General features: G+C 44.2%; 2 long non-coding RNA genes across 2 annotated transcripts; both read left to right on the forward strand.

Moving 5' to 3' along the window:
• Positions 1-15,187: 15,187 nt before the first annotated feature.
• Positions 15,188-16,324, forward strand: LOC136554728 (uncharacterized). Its single transcript, XR_010783371.1, has 2 exons — positions 15,188-15,694; positions 16,118-16,324. It is a non-coding gene; the product is annotated as an uncharacterized lncRNA (long non-coding RNA).
• Positions 16,325-18,981: 2,657 nt separating this feature from the next.
• LOC136565064 (uncharacterized) lies at positions 18,982-21,683 on the forward strand. The gene is made up of 2 exons (XR_010784801.1): positions 18,982-19,404; positions 20,031-21,683. It is a non-coding gene; the product is annotated as an uncharacterized lncRNA (long non-coding RNA).
• The last annotated feature ends 273 nt before the right edge of the window (positions 21,684-21,956 follow it).

Raw genomic sequence — 21,956 nt, forward strand, 5'->3', positions numbered from 1 at the left:
AATAGACTAGGTGTTAAAAACATTATAGGGACTACTCACACTATTAGCTGCCATTTGAAGTCAGTATGATTTCTTGTACAGAATAAAGTAAGCACATTTACCAAAGGTATCATATGGGGATACACAGTCACAGGACATTCAAAAATCTGTCTTGTTAGTATCAAGGTGGAACCTTCATTTCCTCTTCTGACTCTGCCTCTTTCACTTTCCTCTTTTGAGAAACCATTTCCCATTTAAACAAATAAAATTATTAATATTATTTATGTTACGATGAAGTATAGTTGGGATAGGCACCTCAGGGAAAAGAGAAAAAAATCTGCCTCATGGGATTTGTGGTCTATAATGGTTTTCTCTCAGAAAAATACTAACATCTTGCACACATTCACACTGCTCTGAAGAGATGCTGAATGGACATTGTCAATGCAATAGAAGAAGGGTTTTATTTAAGGCAAAATCAAACCTAGAAATCTCCCACCATAGGTAGGCCAAATCTATCCCTTTAACTAATGCGTTCATCTTCAGGAAAGACAGAGTTTACATATGTAAAAATTCTCCCTTTTTGTTTCTCCATATTTGAACAGCTATCTATATCATAGAACCATGGAATGACCTGGATTGGAAGAGACCTTCAAGATCATCTGATTCCAAACCCCCTGCCAATGGCAGGGACAGCTTCCACTAAACCAGGCTGCTCAAAGCCCCAGCCTGGCCTTGAATACTTCCAGGTATGGGCCATCCACAACTTTTCTGGGCAACATCTTCCAGTACCTCAGCACCCTCACAGTAAAGAATTTCTTCCTAATATCTAATCTAAACCCACGCTCTTTTAGTTTGAATCCATTCCCTCTTGCCCTTGATCACTACATAGCCTTCTAAATAGTCTCTATCTTTCTTGTAGGCTCCCTTTGGATACTAGAAGGTCACCCCAAAGCCTTCTCTTTTCCAGGCCAAACAATCCAAATTTCCTGAGCCTTTCCACCTAGGAGAGGTGTTCTACCCTTCCAATCAGCTTGGTAGCCTCCTCTGAATTCAGTCCAACACGTCGATGTCCTTTCTGTGCTGGGGACCCCGGAGTTAGATGCAATGTTCCAGGTGGGGTCTCACCAAAGCACAGCAGAGGAGTGAAGCAGAATCCCCTCTCTCTCCCTGGTGACCACACTGCTTTGGATGCAGCCCAGGACACATTTGGCTTTCTGGGCTGTGAGTGTACATTGCTGGGTCATTTCCAACCTCTTGTTAAACCTCATGAGATTCCTATGTGGCCTTTTCTAGTGCTTGTCCAGGTCCCTCTGGGTGGCATCCTGTCCTTCAGGTGTGTCAGCAGCAGCTCTCAGCTTGGTGTCATCTGCAAATTTACTGAGAATGCACTCAATTCCTTTGCCTATGTCATTAATACAATGGTCTATCTATAGATCATTTCTTATGATTACTCCCAACAGCACAACTGCACAAGCAAAACTGAGGAATATTCCTTCTTCACTGGTCTATAATTTGTCCACTTCTTTAAGGCAGAAGAGATACTATTTCTTCAGCTGATTTTGTTTCAACTTTAACAAGTTTTTAACAAAAAAAAATTACAAAAATTTACAAGAAAATTGGAGGTTTTGGGGGAAAGGACTGTATTTTTTTGGCACAGTCCATTTACACATTTCATAATGTATCTTTGACTAAGTGACTAGGTAAATATTATCACTTGAAGTAAAGTTTTCAAGCTTGTTTCTAATGTTACTGTTAAAGCACACATCGTCCTAAAAGAGAAGCAAAGCCTTATTCTGGCAAACCTGCATCTTAAGCCAGATCTAACACCTCCAATGCATGTAGTTTTTATATACAATCATTGCAGCCCCTTGCCTTTGTGCATCATAGGGGCAAACAGCAGGCTGGCCAATGTTAATTATGGCTAAATGCACCCTAGTAGGGCAAATGGAGTGCCAAGAGTAATGCTGAGATGGGAACCAGCTCTCCAGGTTTCACAGCTCAGCACACGATTGCTGTGTGAGTCATTTTAGCAAGAGCCTCTAAACCTTGAACCCAGTATGAGAGGGACTCGCCCTGCCCAGAGCTGCTGGCAGGATGATTGCACAGACCTCACACACTCTGCACCAGGAACAGGCTCTTGCAGGTTTGTAGCTGCACTTGGCCTTCCCTTTACTGAGCTCCTTTCAGCTCTCCTGATGGCGTCTGTCAGGTCTCAGAATTAAGGAAAAGCTACAGCTCACATCACAGATGAGGTCAAAGATTAAACCCTCTGGATAGCCACACTCCTCTGTGATAGCTCACACAGAGTGTCTTTCTCCTGCCTGGTTGCCCGACCTTCCCTGACACTCCAGAGGACACTGGATGCCAAAGTTTGTGGAAACCATGACTTGTAATGCACTTTATATCTTCAGATTTTAGAGAGGGTAGACCATGCAACTCAATCTTCTACCAAGTTTCCCCTTGTCAGACTATGTACATGGGTCAAGGGGAGGGGGAAAAAAAAAATCTCAGTAGCAAACCTCTGAACAAAATTCTTGTCCTGCCAGCCAGGTCTTCTAACCTCTGTTCCTCATCTTCCATTAAATTAAAGCAGAGAGAACACTCCCTTCTCCATTGCAAACCAGCTTCTGATTAATCAGTCTTTGCATTCATAAGATTCAAGAAAACTATAGAATTGAATGTGTGGGAGGACAGAGGATAATTTGAAAGGAAAAACTTATATAGGTAAAATAAATGTGACAAGAAAGTGATATTACATGCAGTGAGGCAAGAACAGAAAAAAAAAATCAATTGGATACAGGAAAAAGTCAAGGATGTTTGTTAACCCAAAGAGTATTGAAGAATGAACATCCTAATTTTGAGTAGCAGTAATGTCAGGAATTTATAGCAAGAATACAAGTATAAGTACACATCTTTCCTAAAGTTGTAGAGAATTTCACAGTAGTAGCTTTTAATTGTAACAGTGGTGGTTTGGACCTTTGACAATAAAGTGGGTTTGAGCCTGACTAATCTGGAAGCAAAATTTAAAAGCCATCCCAACCATTCATGGAAATTTTTTAAAAATGCCAATCCACCCACTCACTTCAATCCTCTTGTCCAAAGTCAAGTTATCAACTCAAGGGATAAAAGAAGAAAAACAGAGCTGTGAACCCTGAAACCAGTATTTTAGAGGTGAGTTGGTCTCTAGGGTTGATAAAATATAGCTGAGTGTCCTTGCAAAGGCAAGGGAACTGATATCATTATACTTGCAAACTATTTTAAATCACAGTAGAGTATTAATTTTCTAACCTTGCATCTTCTGCTCTTGTTGGCTTGGCTGCTTCTCTAAACTGGTCTCTGGGAATTATGACTGCTGTTCTTAACAGTGGTCCCAGGTCTGCTTACAGAAACCTGCTCTGCTGTAAAGTATATGCTAAGAGTTGTTTACTCAGAGTTCAAGAAACTTTTGGGCAGCTGTTATTTGGCATAAGCAGCTGACTGGCTGCCTTTAAAGAGGAAGGGAGAGAGGAGAAAGGCTCCATAAGATTTGGCTAGTCTTGGTATTACAAAAAAGCAGGTAATTTCAAATTCCATTTAAGTAGACTCATGAAATGACATCTTTTTTTAGAGTACTGCTTATCTTCCTTCACACATACCATGATAATTGTTATCTGGTGTTACCCAAATCAGTGTCTCAAGGCACCCAACGAAGCCATTAATGGACATGCGATAGATCACATTGCCTCTCTTAATGGAAACACAAAAAATTATTCTTAGTTCATATTGTAAATACTGGCCCTTGAAAAGCATAAAATCAATACAATACTTGTTGCATTAATAAATACAGCTAAGCATTAATTACTAATAGATAGTTTATTTGTTCCTGTGGAATTCCTCATTCCACAGAACTGTGTTCCAGAAAAAACCCCGAACTACTTAGTCAATTCAAATAATCTGAAGTCATTCAAATCAGCTTTTGTGTCCCACAGAAAGTTCCTGGTCTGACAGAAAAAGCATTTTGTTTTCAGAAATACTTGAATTATTAAAAAAAAATTCAGATTAAGAGAAAAGAACCAGAAAGATGCTTTACACTGAAAACCTCAGATCATTAACTCCTACTAAATTCCACTACCAAAAGGGCAAGTGAGTAATAAAAAATTAAAATCTTGTCATTTAACCTTTCATCTAGAATGGATACTTACATGCTTTGCTTTAAAGCAGGGAGAAAAGTATACAACAGAACAGAATTCAGCATCTTCCATTTCCATTTCATCATAGTGTGCTTGATGATACCGTATTTTGCCAGTTGTCAAAAAAATAAAATAGATGTGACCATGTAAATGTACTGGAACACAGTATAAATTAAGTGAATTATATGTATGCTACATCTTCAAACTGTAATCTCATCTAAGAATCACCATCATATATATAAAAGCAAGAAATCAAGAAGGAATGGCATGATGAAAAGGTTTTATTGGTTTTGGGTTAAATGGTAGTACTGTCATGAGAAACAGGCAGCTTATGCAGATTGCTGCAAATGAGCTCTAATTAGGACAGAACACTGTAGAAAGACAAGAAAGACATAAAATATATAAAGCTAATAAAAAAAACCATCACAGGGTATTTCATTTTATATTTAGTAGGCTGGTTTTATATCTTTCCACTTATAAAGATAGCTGTGCAAATAACAAGCAGAAGTGACACAGAGAAGCAATGAGCTATAAATATTAGCAAAACTTTCCAAAAGGCATTTGCTAATTGACAAGTCTGTTATAACTGCAAAGATCCTATAGAAGGAGAAAATTCTGCCCATCTCACTCTCCTGGAAGCAAAGACTCCAGTGTATGCAGGTTTCTGCTTCCACTTCCGTAAAAGACCAGATAGAACCTAGCAATGATCTAGATTTTCATATTTTTTGTTCTGAAGTTCCATGAACAGCAGTTTGTGCTACAGTTAGAAAGCCTAAGAGCACCACAGTGCATTCCAGACTGTTGTCCAATGCAGCTTTCTCTCTCAGTCCTTTGCATGGCACCTTATATCATGGCCTTGTAACAGAAATCTCATCTCAGCAAATTCTCATATGCCTTCATGGTATTGCAGTGAACCCCAGTAAACAGGGAATAGCAGAAAGAGAGGATGTTTCTCAGAAGTTTTTTAAGTCTGCATCTTTGAAGGTGTTTGGTTGGTATAAATGCTTGAACAAAGCTGATTAGTAGGGGATTTAATCAGTGATTCCCAGTTTTTAAACAGATACCAAACTACCAACAAAGTCAAGTCTTTCTTGCAGTCATCTGACACTCATATCACACTTTCTTTGACAACATTATATAATTGCCTTCTGTGGAACACATGGGGGGCACCTCCAACCTCAAAACCATTCTTAGAGAACTACAGCGAGGGAGGCAGAGTGTCACTGATACAATCAAATATATTTATCAAACACCATTTTCATGTCTGCACAACCACAACCATGACCATCTATATTTAGAAGAAGTTTCAGAACCTTTTCATATTGGAATAAGAGATACTGGCAGTAAATTCACACTTTTACCTCTAAATGGGCAGTATCAGTTGGCAGCTATCAAAACCTACTGTCATAAATTATATTATCTCTTTTAGGGTTTTTATATTACAGAAAAAAAAACAACAAAGTCCTATTTTAGCTGATCATTTCCAGTTCTCAGAAAGTTTAAACAAGATTAAACAGATAAACAAACAATAATAATACCGCCCACTAAAATTAAGAAAACCAAACAGCCCCTATTTCATGAGCCCATAACTTTCCAAAGCATTGCTATTTTTGTGTGAGTTATTCAAATTTTGATCTTTCCTGCAATTGTCTTTATTTTTAAACTTCAATAAAATGCAAAGAAATTAGGTCTTCTCTTTCTATGTTTTCAACTCCAAGATAAAACCTAACCATGTATTTTGGTCAGCACTGGAGAAGAGAGGACTGTAGTGTGAAGCCCAGGGAGGAAAAGACCATTGGTAGAGAGGGCATGCTTTTACTGTGTTGAAAAAGAAGCAGCAGCAGTTGAAAAGCTATTTCTGAAAACATATGAAGAATAGATTAAATTAATCTCACTGATTTTTTGTTTCTTTTTCCCCTGATGTGGACATCCTCCCTCCTTGCTGGGAACCACCTCAATAACTCATTTCTTGCATTTCTTTGTACCCAAATCCAGTTGCAATAACAAGAACTCGCATTTGTCCAATAAAACCTATGAACAGAGGTGAATATTTCTGCACGCCATCTACTGGTACAATTTACCAGAACTATGATATCAATCATTAAAAAAAAAAAAAATTGCCATGAAAGACATACTTGAGCAATTTCAACCTTGCATGGAGTTCAAGTGTTTGCAGCCAAGCTGAAGCAGTTCTTACCTGCAGCAAGCTGAATTTTTGCTGCAGAGTTTATCAGTTTTTCTGTGCTAAAGCAACTAGCCATTGAGTGAACAAGCTGCAGCTCTCCTCCCAGACCCCTGCTCCTGCCTCTGCAAGGAGTTACCACCTCTACCCCTACACTCCTCTGTGATGCTCATCCATACACAGCCTCACCCCCAACACGTCAGCAACCAACTTCATCCTCACTGGCATCTTCTCCCCACATTTCCACAGTCCTTTACTGAGGATCTGTGAACAAAGTCACCCTCCTACACAAACAACCCCCTCACACGCAGAATGACAGAGGCTTTTTAAAGCCTTTTGAATGGTTATTTGATCTCTCTGAGCTATAAGACTTGACAATAATTTCAGGCCCTTTCCTTAGTTTCTTAATGCTGCTAGCTCTCTCGCTTCCATGAGCCAGTGTTTCATAACGCCCCAGCTTCTCTAATCAAGATATCTGCAAGGGAAGCTCAAGTCTTGTTTTTAAAGTAAATTTCCAGCCTTCGCAGATAAAAAGTGTGAAAGCACTAGGGCCTCAGGCTCAAAAACAGGCAAACAAGCCCTAAATGTATTATTAAAAAAATAATCAAAGGCTTGGAAAGAATGACTCATTAGTTTTGAATTCTTCAGATAAGTAATACTTATTTTTGGTGAGCACTTCACCTCTCAGATTCCACTTTAGAGAAAAAAAAATGTTATAAAGACAATTTTCAAACTGACCAATACCTTCAGCTCTTTATTCCCTGCTGCGCCTCCCAGCTGGTATTCAGCTCATCAGCTGCTGAGACTGCAGGCCCCAAACTCCTGGTCTACAATGAGCTGAGACCTTGCAGCAGATAGGCTGTCATCAGCCTGCTCTTAGATGGAACACATGCCACAGGCCTTTGAAATAAATGCCTTTATTAAAACATGGGACAAAATCTCCACAAATGTCTAATGTTGCAGTGCAGAACAGAAGGAAAATCTGTGGGGTGGGTAAGAGTGAAGGTGCATTGAAGCTCTGTGCATCAGGTTTTGTGGTATCCCAGACAGATCTGCATATTCTGCACTCTCAGTTAATTAAAAGTATGTTTTCACCCAACAAACCCTTGCATGCTTCTGCCACAGTTTTAACTGATTATTTGCCTCTTATCTTTGGCAGAAACACCTTCATAGTAACACTACAATTTCTGGAGTGGACAAATAAGTACCTTAGGTGGTAAATCACATGTCATTTTTCCCTATATTTAAATGCATCACAGTTTCTAATGAATTAATTTAATGTTGGTATTCAATATCTAGGAGAAGACTTACTAAAATAAACATACAGATATTTACACATGTCCAAGCTGCAGACTCAAAACTCAACAGATATGTAAGCAAGATATTTCCTTCATCAATCTATAGTGACACAGGTGAAAATAAATGCAAAATGTGTAGCTTTTCAGACAGATTCTTATATCTATACCAGGTTAACATTTGGCTTAATTTACTACAAGGGCATCCAAATTCATATAGATACCTGGAGCAGTTACTGTAAGATCAGTCATTTTTAACCCAGGATGTACTGTAGAGATGAGGCAACATTTTAAAAATCTTTCTACCTTAAAATATCAATGTAAGCAAATACAAACCCTTTAAAATCAGAGAACTTGGGTAAACACACCTTCTGTGTTCTGCATACTTTACGTAGCTACCTCAAGCTTATTTCACCTCTTAGTCCCTTCTCCAGTTCTGTTCTGGCCCATCAGCCTGGCACATATGTCCCATGGACAAAGTGCTGCTGTCCCCTCCCTTCTGATCTCCATCACCTCACCCTGCACTCCTGCCTGCAGCCCAGACTCTCCACTTTCCATCCTTGCCAGCCTCACATGCCTCACTTATCCCCAGCGGCTCATGTTTGCCTCTCTTGGCTGAAGCTGCAACATAATATGTGCAGAAGTGTCAGTGTTTTTAAAGCACTGTGCAAAAATGGTGCTTTATACTACAGATAGATTTGAGGATCCTTCCTCACTCCCAGTTCTATCTCATTCTTCCAACAGTCCCATTCAATTCTGTGGGCCAAATTTTGTCGCTCCCTTTGTCATGTAGAGTAGGATCTCAGCCTTTGAATAGTCTCACTGATTTAAATGGGACTTATTCACACAATCAGCCATTAGTAAGAATGGAAAGAGAAGCTAACATTATATAGTAACATTTCTAATGTATGTCTTCTGATGGATCAGAACAACCCACTAATGATGAAACCTTTGCAAAAATGTAACTCTCCTTGCTATATTTTTAATAAACTAGAAAAATCTCATTTCTGTGAATCATATTAGTTTTAAAGAATATCATCCAAAGTATATCACAGTGATGCAATGAAAGCTCAGAATATAGCAGACCTATGCACCTGCTTTTACATTACTGTATAGCAGAAATTGTACATTATCTAAAAGAGGAAATAAATTGTCTACAACAGTTTACCACCAACAATCCTTCCATTCACAAAACAAAGCTATGACGAAGAATACATTGTTCACCAAATCAGCATACAGGTGGAAATAAAATTTGGCTGTTTAAAAATTAATATCTATGTATTTTATATAACATTTTAAGGTAATCATACTTTAAAACCATTAATTTTCAGCACACAGAAGTTTCAAGCCAGTGGGAATCCTAAAGAGTAAGAAATGAAAGATAAGACCTCGAAACATACAGGAATTTACCATTTTAATTGGTCATATATGTTGAATTAATGCATTCTCTGTGTTTCAGACCAAACCAAAGTTCTAAAATAAAAGAGCTCCTTTAAGCAAGCTCCATGAAAGAAGCTGATCTGTTAAAAATATCATTGCAGGTGCCACAATATTATTGTGTATATATTGCTGCTGTATTTTTAATAGTCACTCATTCCTTTGGAGAGCAACTTGTAAAAGAATTATTCATTCTCTCTGTGCATACATTTTGAGAATAATTCACTGTACTTTTCCAAATTATTTTCAAAGTGTACACACACAGAAAAGGATACAAAACTTTTCCCAGGCTACATTTGAAAGCTTGTCAGCACTCAGAGCTAAGGCCTTTAATCCCAGGCTTTAAATAATTTAGGTAACACTTGATTACTCCATTGCTGGAACATCAAGCTCCACAAAATCTGAGCAACACAATATTTGAGGGGAAAAGAAAGAATACTCAACTTAAGTAAAACACATTTCCTGCAAACAAATTGTGAATTGCAGCCTGATGTTTGCAATGCAAACTCTGGTAAAGCACCACTGAGGCTGCCCTCCAAATAACACTTTATTCCAGTTTCCACTAACAAAACCCTTCATAAGGAGTTCTATGGAGCACTAGTCACAGCTTACACACTATGAAGGATGATATTCAGAAGGCTTAAGGAACAGCTTCTCCTTAGGTTTATAATATTTTGTGATATACTCTAGCTAAAATGTCCACATCGACTTCAGAGGAACAACCCCCCACCACCACGAGACAACACACACACGATTTAGTCAGAAAAAGGGAAAAAAAATGAAGTTTTTTACCTTTCTTGTGGACTAATTTTTTTTTTCTTGAGAGAACAATTTCATTTTCTCTGGTAATCCACAGGGGATTCAATATTTGCTGTCTCTATGCATTTGCTAAATTAAAAAAAATAGTACAAATGGTTTTGTTCTTTTAGGTACCTCTGTACCTGTACCGTTAACAAAGTCTGAACTACTTCATTTTTTCATTTGTGTTCTCCATTTAAAAATAGCTCCAGCCAACAAACAAAACTCTGTAAAAAGATGTTTGGATCATTTTCAGTGGGGTAAGAGTCATGAACACCGTAATGTGTGCTGTGTGACCATCTATGCACATTTCATTACATAGAAATACCAACTTATTTAAGAATAATTGAATATCCTAAAAAAGTATCAGAAGGTGACAAAGAAAAAGAAAGAAACAAACAAACACCTCCCCCCGCGAATTAAATTATCACATATTAGGTCCTTAAGATTCCTTTTCACTGCTGCCTTTGAGTCGTTTTTTGCTAAGAGGAATAAAAGTTTTTATCTTAAATCTATTAGTTCCTTCTCCCTCCAAAGCTCTCTGTTTAGCCCTGTGCAATATATACTGCTAGAAAATCAGGACCAACAACAACAAGCCCATGATTGCCCTCAGCAGAGTCAATAAATGGCACATTTGACTCTCATACCATTTTGAACCAAGTCCTCACACAACTTCTGCCCTGACACCTCATCCATCAGCTCCTAAAGCACAAGAGCAGCACCCCACAAGCAAACCTCTTCTCTCCTATGCCATCTCCAGAGTTGAGGCCCAGATGAGAGACAGCCTTGTCTTCCAGAGTAGCAAGGATACACGTCTAAGATCAGACCTTGGCAATTTGACCTAAAACCATCCTTACTTGCAAAACAATGTCTCCATCATCTTCAGAGCAAGAAGGAAAGAGAGTGAGAGGGAAAACAGGGGTGGGGGTAGGGGAGGAAAGTCCAGTCTTCTCTGACCTGATTGGAAACTTTGTTGTGGCAAAAAGAAAAAAAAAATCTCTTTGGCCAGTTGAGAAACTGCCTATGGTTGCTCTTGTATTGGGAGGGTCTGTTCAGGGTTTCTCAATCTTCTTTTCTCTCTCTCTCCCCCTCTCTTTCTCCCCTTCTCTTGTTTCAAAAGGGGCCTCTGGTCAGCGCTGATTAATAAGTGTTTTTTGTTGTGAAGTGTTGAATAATAGAAGATGGCCAGTGACCCAGGAAAGACTAAACCTTGTGCTACTTTATTGTGGCAAGCTGAGAAAGGGGCTTTAGGACAGAGACCCCAAGCACTGACCCGCACACATCCTGCGGATTCCCTATTCATTCTCACAGCCTTCTAGTCGCCCAGAGCTCCCATTGTTTGCCAAGCAACAATGGAGATTTTGCACAGAAAGTAAAGCTCTCTTCAGATTCCTCCCTTACGTTTTGCATTTGGGGAAACAACCATCCTTAACAGTTTTTTTTTTTTTCTCCTAAACTGAATTTCAGAAAAACTCCTAGGATTTGGGCTTTTATTCTTATTGCTCAAGACTTTCTATACAAACCTAAGAAAACAAACATTTTCTCTTAATAAATACTTTTTTTTGTTTGTTTTTAATTACACAACACATTTTTCCTGGGGTATTGCTTCCCTACTGATTTAAGGGGAAAATAGAGGTTTCTTTTCTTTTATTTTTTAGCATATTGCTATGGTCCAATGCATATCCTACATATCATATTATTCCTAAAAATAACTGTATTGAAGCAGTTTCTGTTTGAGTAGGAGCCAACTGGAGAGTGCTGCTTCTTTCAAAAAAATAATTAAATAAAAGCAGAAGATTGAAAGATCTTGGTTTATTTCTGCCCTGATTAGGCAAGCATAGCTTTTATCTCCTCGAAGGTTGGCCCTTTCCCCACACTCCAAACAAAGAGTTCATCCGCAGCCACCAAGGAGGGCACATGCCATTCCATAGACTTGCTCTGATTTACCTGTAGGGTCCAAACCACATTTCTCATTCCAGCCTAGGCATTTATTTGCTATCTAACCATGTGGATAAATATAACTCTTGCATCTGTTGAGCCTCTGGGTAGGAGCACGGTTAGAGGGATCAGAGGCCTGAGAATCGCAGGGTTTTTTTTAAATTGCTTTCTCTGGCCTGTTATACATGGATTTCCATTCTTCTGAGGTATCCACTTACATATCACCAAGTGGCTAGGTTAGGGTGTTTGGTTGTGCCTTGCATTTGCAGGTTTTGTATCTTTTTATAAATTTATTAGGTATTAAAAAACTAACCAAAAAAAAAACAAACACCAAGAGCAGATGAATGTTGCAATCAATAGCACAAACTTCTACTAAAGTGCTAGGAATGGGATTTCTTCTCCCTCATTTGAATCTATAACTGACTGAACATTTTTATCAGGACCATTGCTTTCTCTCTCGCCGTTTACACCTGAATAGGGAGGTCTAGAAATCCACCCTTTGGAGGTGAGGAAGAAAAGACCAGTCTGTCAGAGAAACCTCTAACAACTGAAGGGGGAACAACAGTCTTTATTAAGGATATTGGGTAGCAGAATTACCTTGGCGGGGGCGGGAGGCGTTGTAAAACATCCATTTGCAAAAGGCTCTCAGGCTGAAGCCCTTTCATCGGTGGCGAGGGGAGGGGGAGGCAGGGCGGGGGCTCGCAAACCCCCAGCTATCTCCATTTGTCAGCGCCACAGAGGAGGGGTCGCAAAGCCAGCGGTGCGGAGGGGTGGGCTGCCCGGTGGTCCGCCAGCCCTGCCGCTGCTGCCCCGAGCGGGACCGGCCGCGGGTGCGCTGAGCGCGGCGGGCTCAGCCCGGGGCGGCGCGGAGCCGAGCCGGGACCCCCGGCCTTTCACTTTCATGCCCACCGCATCAGCCTTGGGAAGGGGGAAGTGGGGGGAGGAGAGGAGGGAGGGAAGGCGAGCGCCCTGCTGTATTGTTCCCCTGCCGAATTGATATGCTAATTCCCCTTGTGAGGGCATCACAAAGAACACCTTGCACTTCTGAAAGACTTTTGTGTCCTGGACGGAGAAGTTTATTATCAACTAATTAGCAACAACTTCTAGCAATGAGTTGGGTTACATTTTCATAAGCTTTGAACAAACATCCTGAGCTGCGTTGTGTCAGGATGATGGGCTTGCTAAGGAAAATAGAGTCCTAAATAAGGGAACGAGCTTTAATAATTAGCGCCTGCTATATACGGAGCCTCTGTCGACGTAAGTCTTCTTCCGAGGCTTTTGATTCACGTTGCTTCCAGGATTGCAAAGGACCATGACAAGCACTCTACAAAACAAAATCTTACTCAGGGATGACTAGCCATTTTCCCCTTCATATTAAGGTTCTTTTCTTACAACCAAAGAGCATTTTAGACTACCTTGATAACGCACCGAGGATAATCAGTATATGAAGAAGCTCAGTACAATTAAGCATATTCATATCTAATGTTATTTTGATAGGCTTGTTGTAGTCAGTCTAGCACTTTAAATATAAAAATCCTCTGGGAAAATGAAAGGGCATATTTGAAATTACAAAAAGAAAACTTCTATAAATTTCACAGGCTTTCTATTTGTTGTGGTGGAGTTTGTTGGGGGTTTTGATATTTCTTTTTTATTTGGTTTGGTTATTAATTCTGTATTACTCTTCTTGTAGCTTTTAAACAGAGGGAGGACCGGGTCTCAGTACTAGGGTAGCTCAGTTCTCTCATTGCAGACTTCCTGTATGTTTGGAAACAGAAGTATATGGTGTTTTTTTGGCTGCAAGTGAAACTAGGAAAAACAAGAGGACTTTACTTTTATCACTGTAGCAAGCGCTAGTTACTTTCTGCTTGTCTTTATGCAACCAAAATAGAGCAGAAACAATCCTCTGAAGATAGGCACGTTCTATGGTTTACTGATTGACTGGAATTCTTATTGACTGGAAACAACGTACTTACAGCTTCACATTATGCTGTCGGGTTTTGGCTTCTGAGGTGCGTGATGTGGTGGGGGAGTGTCATATTGCAGTTCGAGTCAGTACCAGGTTGATTTTGCAGTTTAGACATGGATTTCCAGTGTGGCTTCCTAAACCTGCCCTGGTCCTGAGGAGAGCACTAAGGAAGCTGCAAGCCTTGGGCCCATATTGGGATGCAGAAAAAAGCAGATCAGCCCTGGCTGCTTTTGCAATTCAATTTATCCTCTCCTATTCAGTTCATTTAATGGGCAAACACACTCTCCATCACTCGGTCTCTTTCTGTCCCCTTCTGCAAGCAAATTCATTTGTTTAAAATCCTAAAAGGTGGTATAAGGTCTTATTGAAACCCAGCAACGTAAGGGGTGGGAGTGGATTAGATTCCTTCATTTCCTTTTGGTAATCCTAAATGCAGCTATCTCTGGTTCCGTAATCTCCTCTACAGTCGGATTACCGCCCATTTGAGCAAGTGCAGCTGGAATTAGGGGATGACAAGCATGCAAAGAAAGTGCCAAGAACTCCTGAGGTGACAGAGACGTCGGGGTGGCTCTGGCCACCCTGGTGTCCCCCAGGGCACCCCGGGCAGTGATGGGGGCGGCCCTGGGCAGGGCAGTGCCCACCGGCCCCCGGCGCAGACCGGCCTTTCTTCTCGCTGCGGCTCCGCGGCGGCAAGGGCCACCGCTGGGTCCCTTTGGCGCTTCATTTGCCTGGTGACGGGCTCCTGCCAGCCCTGCGGCTCTCTGACGACCCACACCGCCATGCACAAATATGTAGTTATATATATTTATATATGTATATTTGCATAGACACACATACACATGAATGGATGTTCCTGCATCCACTAGAATAAAGAATAAACATGAAATAGGCAATGAAATGTGGAGCCAGTACAGCCTTGTTTATGCTTATCTCTGTCCACCTGGAAAAAGTAACCCTGCATGAAAATACACGTTTGTATGTGCAGTCATTTTTTAAAACAATCCCTCATATTTGATTGAAATGGAATATGCCACCGTGCATATCTAAGATTAAAGCTTTATTTTTAGAGGCCTGTAATCCTTTCAAGGAGGTTTTGTTGATATAAGACTTCATTGGAAAGTAATTGTGGATTGTACAGCTCTGACCTTTACAGAAAGCAGGGTGTGGGTCTGGATAGCTGAGAAACACTGTGCATCAATTTCTTGTGAAGCCCCTGCAGACCAGCTAAGTATGCATACAAGTTCAAGAATTTATTTAAAAGGTTACAATTAGTGGTTCGGTCGTCAAAGTTGGGGACGTGGTATTTTTATACTAGGCGAAACACACTATTTAAATATATTTTAAAAATAAATAAATAAAAAAGAATAAGGCCAGGCCTTCTACACAAATTGGAGGCAGCTAAATGCTCTTTTGTGCCTGAAGCTCTAAGGAGGCTGTGATGCATGTGAAGGAAAGTGACTGACTTAACTCATTGGGATTCAGGGAACGGCCTGCCCTCTTTTGAAAAAAAAAAAAAAAAAGAAAAAAAAAGCAAGAAGAAGAAGAAAAGTAAGTGTGTATGTGTGTGTGTGTGTGTGTGTGCGTATTCGTGTATGTGTGTGTGTGACAGAGAGAGAGAGGAAGAGAGAGAGAGGAGGGGGAGATTCACAGAGTCCTGCTTTCCTGAGCTGAGAGCTGCTGGTTCCCAAGCCGAAAGTATTAGGAGAAACACGGCTTCTTGTGTCTTTGCTGCATTTACACAATGAAATCACTTCTATTTTTATTCCTGCTAACCGGCCGCTTTTGCTTGAATCCACTCCGAGCCATGGACGACGGGAACAAAAAAAAAGTACTTAAAAACAACTAGACCAAAAAAAAAAAAAAAAGGGGAAAGAAAACCCTAACAAGCCCAACCACGCTGGGATGAGGATTATTCACTTTAGCGCTGCCTGTAAGTACAAAGTCTCTTGCTGCATTTCAGGGTGATAGTGACAGGCTGTTGTTTAGGTTGGGGTTGCTGGGGTTTGTTTTGATTCTTTGTTTTCTCCCTCTTTTTTTTCTTTTTTCTTTTTGCCTTAAATATGTCATCCCCTCCTTTTCAGTCTTCTGCCGGTTTGCTAAAATAAGAAAATAAAAGCGGGAGAGGGAGAGGGGCAGGCGGCTGGGCAGAGCGCGGTGCGGAAGCAGGGCAGCAGCTGGGGGTGCGGGGCTCTGCGGGCACGGAGGAGCGCCCGGTGCCGGCAGTGAGAGGGACAGAGGGCTGTTCTCAGCACCACTTTGTGGGCTTGGATGCATTGATTTTCTTTTTTCTTTTTTTTTTCTTTTTTTTTTTTGGCCCGGGAATGTGCACGCCTGTGTGCATTCACATCCCCAGGAAGCGTGGTCTGCTTGGGTCTCTGTAATGCAACTTGAGTCCGCCCAGCTCGAAGGAATGCGGTGGTCAAAACAGCTTTCCAGCTGTTTGGTTTTTTGGGATTCCAACCCCCCTCCCCCCACACAGAAACACTCCTCAAGTGTACATGTGATGGTGTTACTTTTCCGTGGCAGGATTTGCTTAAAATAAACTAAGACCAAAACCGTCTCTCTCGCGCCTAGCGTAGTCGCTTTTCTCCCCCTCCCTTTCCTCCTTTCTTTCTTTATTTCTGTGAGAGCGCTCCTGGGAAAGCGGATCGGATAGAGGGCAAGGCTTTTGAAATCGTGGGGGAAAATGTAAGAGAATTCAGAGGGTCCGGGCTTTCTTTGTGTGGTGCTGAAGCCGCGGAGCTGCTTTGTGCTTTGGAAGGAGAAAATGGCGAGTCCTATTGTGTTTAGGCCATTTTCTTCCGGTACAAGGGTTTCCCCCCAAATCCTAAATACTTCAGGGCTCTTTTGAAAGAAATCTCCCAGCCTACGAAGTGTGAATGGCTTCAGCTCTGCCTTTTCCCCAGCCGGTAGCACATCACATTCTAGAGAGCCCACACATTTCTCTTTGCAGGGCTAGTGCACAATTTCTAAAGCTGCCGCATTCAGAGCCTCTTGCAGTGTAGGGGCTATTTCAGCTGCTCTTTGCCCCAGTTATTCAACTCGGGGGAGCAGGTTATGAGAGAAAGAGGAGGACTGAAGGCATAATATTTCGAGACCTGTCCTTGCTTTTAAATGCTAAGGAACAGCATTAGCCAATTGTGTGTGCGTGTGTGCGCGTGTGTGTGTGTGTGCGTGTGTGTGTGATCTGAGAAAAGACTTGTCAACGGCGACGCCTGACTTTTCCACTAAATTATTTAAAATTTATGTATATATACATCTATTTGTACGTGAGAGAGAGAATGTATCTCTGCACACGCATGTAGCTAGGTAGCAAGATCTTTCTTTTAGGACCAGAAAGAGGCCATATATATATGCAAAGTGATATCTTAGAGGGTATTTAACCATCGTGTGCAAGTTATTCCTGCTGCAACTTCTAATAAAAAAAAAAAAATAGTTTGCAATGTTGTCAGTTCTCGTCAGGTCATCCCGTAGGTAGGTACCGGTTACTAAAAACCGCGTCTGAATTTGCACGTTAATCCATTTAAGGAAACAAATGAGAATCCGAGGTTTAAAGACCACTTTACATTAGAATGTGGGTTTGCCCAGGCGCCAGTGATTAAAAGCTCTTTGAAAAAGGAGAGCTAACAAATAAAGCCCAAGAAAGGTAAATTCTCACTACCACCGCCACCTCCTTCCAAGGTGCTGAATATGAAAAAAAAAAAAGGTATTAATAATAATAGCAACATCAGTAAAGCAGAGGTGTTGATGGAGCTGCCGCGGAGGGTGGCAGGCTCTCCGGCCCCGCGGCGGCGGCGGGCCGCGCTGGCGCGGAGGGGCGCGCAGGGCCACGGGCACGGCCGCGGGAGCAGCGCCCGCTGACGCCGGCGGGTCAGGACCATGGACAGGGACCGGGCGCGGATGCAGCCGGCTGGTGTCACCCCGGGAAGGGGCAGTGAGGGCCTGTCGGCCCCCACGGAACGCCGGGGCCCCGAGCTGCTCTGTCTTTCTTGTTATCCCTCTCGTGTGCCTGCTCAAGATTCTAGGCAAAAGACTTGAGAAATTGCATTTATAATTCTCTGCAGGAGAGCAAGCTCTGCTAAAATGCCATGCCAGTGATTTCTCTTCTTACTGCTCGCAAAAGAAGTAAAAGGATCTCTCCATTCTGCATACGATTGCTTTTTCCCTTCAACTCCGAGCCAAAAATAAATCTACTGCTCGGATCGACTGAATGACAGTGGTGTAAATTAAATTGATTTTATCAGTGACCAAGTTCCACAATTGGAAAAATTAAATGCCACTTTGACAGACAAGGATAATATGGAACAGATCTATAAAACAGCTCCTTTGAACAACAACAACATCAACCCAACAGGAGCCTAGATACTGGCGATCCCTTCTTCTTCAGCCTGCTCCGTTATGTCACATCGTCTAGTTTGCCTTTCTGCAGTACCGAAATGATTGAAACCATTGTTTGATGCAAAGGGAGTAGTGATGATGAGTCATGGACTTTATGCCACAGCAAAAGCAACAGACGTGGTTCTCAGGCAAATTTCTTTTTTTATTTTGATCGCGCTTCTAATTGGATTCCCCTTTCAGATGTACTTTGCGGCACTTCCAACCCACCCTACAGCTCCAGCAAACTCGGGGCTGAGCCATGGGAACGACGAGCCGCTCTGCCTCCACCTAAGAACTGCAGAAACGCAACCTCCAAGTCCTTTAGCCAGGAGAACCCTACTCCAGCGCCTGCCGCCGTCCCCGCAGGGCGAGAGGAGGCCTTGAGCCGCCTCAGCGCTCCCTGCGCGCCCGGCCCGGCTCGGCTCGGCCGGGCTCTGCTCGGCTCGCTGCCCGCCCGCCGGGGCCTGCCTGCCGCAGAGGCACCGCGCAGCTCCGGGACAGGGAGAGGGAGGGCTGTCCCCGCACGGCCGGCGAGCCGCTCCGGGACGGGCACGACGGGAACAAAGCCGCGGGGCACGGCGCGGCCCGGCCCAGGCTCCGGGCTCCGGGCTCCGGGCAGCTGCGGGCGGGCGGGCGGGAGGCTGGGGCGGCGCGGGGCCGGGGGCGCGGCGGTGCCGCAGTGAGGGGGGGTCGGCGCTGCCGTGCGGGGAGGGTGGCCTCTGGGTGAGCCGGGGACCAGGCTCCTCTTCCTCGCTATGACTGTACAGATTCATGTGACATTGAGGTTGGGGAGGTGGGGGAGGGCGGGGGGTGGAGGGAGAGGACCCGGAGGGAAGGGGGAGGGTTGAACTTTCTGCCGGGCTCGGCTTTTCACACCTTTCTCTCCCGATGATGCGTGAGGACGTTTTGGGAGAGAGCGGCTCGGCGGGGTCCCCTCCGACCAGGTCCCCCTCGACCTTGCAGGGACCCGGCCGGGCGGCGCGGGTCTGGGATTGTGCCGGGTTTCAAGGACACGGGAGATGATCAGGACTTTGGGAGCCAACATCTGCCTGGCTGGTGACGTCAGCAACCCCGTGTAATCCTCTTGTACTGAAGGCAGATGCCTTATTTGTTTGGCTGGAGAGGCATTAATCCCTAATTCTGGAGCAGCAAGCGAGGGGGAGAGACCGGACCGCTTCCTATCCCCCGAAAGCAGCTAGAGGGGCTCTCCTCTCCTGAGCTCCCCGGCTCCGACTGGGTGGAGGAGCCGCCAGCCCTCGGCAGGTTTGACCATTTCTTTTTGATTGTGATTCTCTTTTTTGGTATTTGGAGTGGGTTCCTATTTCTTATTTTTATTTGGATGTTTGGATTTCTCCCTATGATTCTTTGCTCTAGTACCGTCCTCAAGACCAAAAAGAAGGGGGGACTGCTGTTCCCCACCCCCTTCACAGTCCCTTAATTTTATTATTTTCTTTTCTTCTATTTTTTTTAAGCTTTCCCCTGTGCTTGCTCTCCGGGGATTTTTGCAGCGGTGGGCAGGGAGGTTGCTCTCTGCGGTTCCCCGCGGCTGGCCCGTTCCCACCGCGCTGCAGGGACCCAGATGCCCGCTCGCCCTAGCGCTGAGGTGATGGGCGTTCCGCCTTGTCCGTCCTCGGCCGCGGAACAAGCAGCCCCACAGGCTCGGGTCTGGCCGACCCCAGCTTCGCGTCAGTCCGTGTGGCCCCCCTTCCCTTCTCTTCCTCCCCTTCCCCTTTCCCTCCCCGCCCTTCTCCTGCTCTGACTCCCCCCTCTCTCCCTTTTGTCATTGGCAACCGCGCGGCGTGCGGGCTCCCGGCGCCCTTCCCTCCCCGCCTGCCTTTCCTTTCCTCCCCGCCTGCATTTCTAACGCTCTCGCTTTGTCTGTTTTCCAGGCGGCCGCACGCAGGAGCTACGGTGCCGAGGGGGCCCGGAGCCGCCTTCCCAGTTTGCCCCCGGATGCCCCGGCAAGCTACGGGAAAAGTCTCTGGGAAGCCCAGCTAGCCGCAGGATCCCGCCCGCCGCCGCCTGCAGCCGCAGCACATCCCGCCTCGCCTCCTCTCTCTCTCGCGGGCCCTGGCGCCGAGGAAGCAGTCGAGGTCAGCTGCCCGGTTCCTGGGGTCCGGCCGTGCTGGAGCCCGCAGGGTGATGCAAGGTGCCCGGCCGCTCCGCTCCTCCCGGCGCGCCGTCGGCACCGAAAAGGAATGAATGGTCCCGATTCTGAGCCGTGAAAGATGGCAAAAAGCGTAATAATAATAATAATAATAAAAAAAGCTTAGGCTAATTTTTTTTTTAATTATTGTAATGACTTCACCCCTCATTTCCTCACTCGCCAGTTCAGTGTAGGCAAGCCAGATGGGCTGCCCAGACCCTCCCGGGAAAGGGGCAGGTGCGAGTGAGTTAAATTTTTTTCTGCTTTACAAAGAAAGATGACACGTCCTGCCCTTTCATTTTTCATCGCCGAAAGATCCCCTCTTCCCCCCCCGCCCGCCCCCTGGCCAAGGGGAGCGGGGATGCTCTGGGGGTGAGGGCTCCCCCCGCCCGTGCTCCAGGGGAGCCGCAGGACCAGGCGGACCGAGACAGCCGGAAAGACATGGTCATTCCTCTCGGCCAGGGATGCCAAATGACAGACGTCGAGTCGGGGAGAGTCAACTGCTGTGTTTAAAATCCCGCGAAGACGCTGATGAAATTAAAGCAGTCGTCTGGAATTTTGCGATAGGCACACGCTTATATTATTACATTTTTTCTTTTTTTTTTTAAATCGATTAAATGCATATTTAACAGCTTCCTGAGCGTTGCAAACAACAGACTGGCTAGTAAGAAAACTCGAGCATGAGTTATATGCAGCCTGGGCCACAATGGGACTAGGGCGGAGGGAAATTACCGGGTTTTTTTTCGGGGATCAATTGCTGTTCTGCTGAGAGAGAGAGAGAGAGAGCGAGAGACAGCGCTCTAAGGCTCTGACTCTCCGTGTTCACAGCGGACCTTGATTTAATGTCATACAATTAAGGCACGCGGTGAATGCCAAGAGCGGATCCTCAAAGCAGCATGAAAAATCTCGCTAGAGCATACCATAACAATAATGTTAATAACAAAAATAATTGCAATGAGCTTAAAAAAAAAGAAAAAAAGGAAAAAAGGAAAGAAAGAAAGAAAGAAAGAAAGAAAGAAAGAAAGAAAGAAAGAAAGAAAGAAAGAAAGAAAGAAAGAAAGAAAGAAAGAAAGAAAGAAAGAAAGAAAGAAAGAAAGAAAGAAAGAAAGAAAAGGAGAGACAAAGCAATAAAGACAACCTGTACTCACCGACGGAAACCGAGACTAACTAGGACTGGTGGACTGATTGGCTCAGCCCGGTGGAAAGGAGATGCCGCTGCCACGGGACGGGCCCGCGGGGGCAGCTGTCAGCAGCAGGTAACGGGGCCGTGGGGGGCTACTGGAGCGGTGCGGGAGCCGCGGTGGTTTTTCAAGGCAGTGGTGACTTGACCTCTCGCTTTCTTGGGCTGAACCATGTAAAGTCGATTAATGGGAAATAAATACATTTTCTAATATTATCATCGCGAGGATTGTTCTTTGCGCATCGCTCAGCCGGTGGCTAGGAGTGCCTGCTCGGTAATGGCTCCTCCTCTTGCGGGGCTCCTCTGGAAGCGAGGAACGCGCGCCCGGGGCACGGCGCGGTGCGCGGGGGGCAGCGGAGCAGCGTCTGTGCCGCGGGCCGGCAGCGGCAGAGCCATGAGCGGAGCTGGTGCCGGGGCGGGGGTGCCCGAGGTGCCGCGGGGGCACTGCAGCAGAGCCGTGTGCGGAGAGGCAGCTTGGATGGATGCGCC

Source organism: Molothrus aeneus, chromosome 1 (genome assembly GCF_037042795.1).
Source record: "Molothrus aeneus isolate 106 chromosome 1, BPBGC_Maene_1.0, whole genome shotgun sequence".
Taxonomy (NCBI): Eukaryota; Metazoa; Chordata; class Aves; order Passeriformes; family Icteridae; genus Molothrus; species Molothrus aeneus.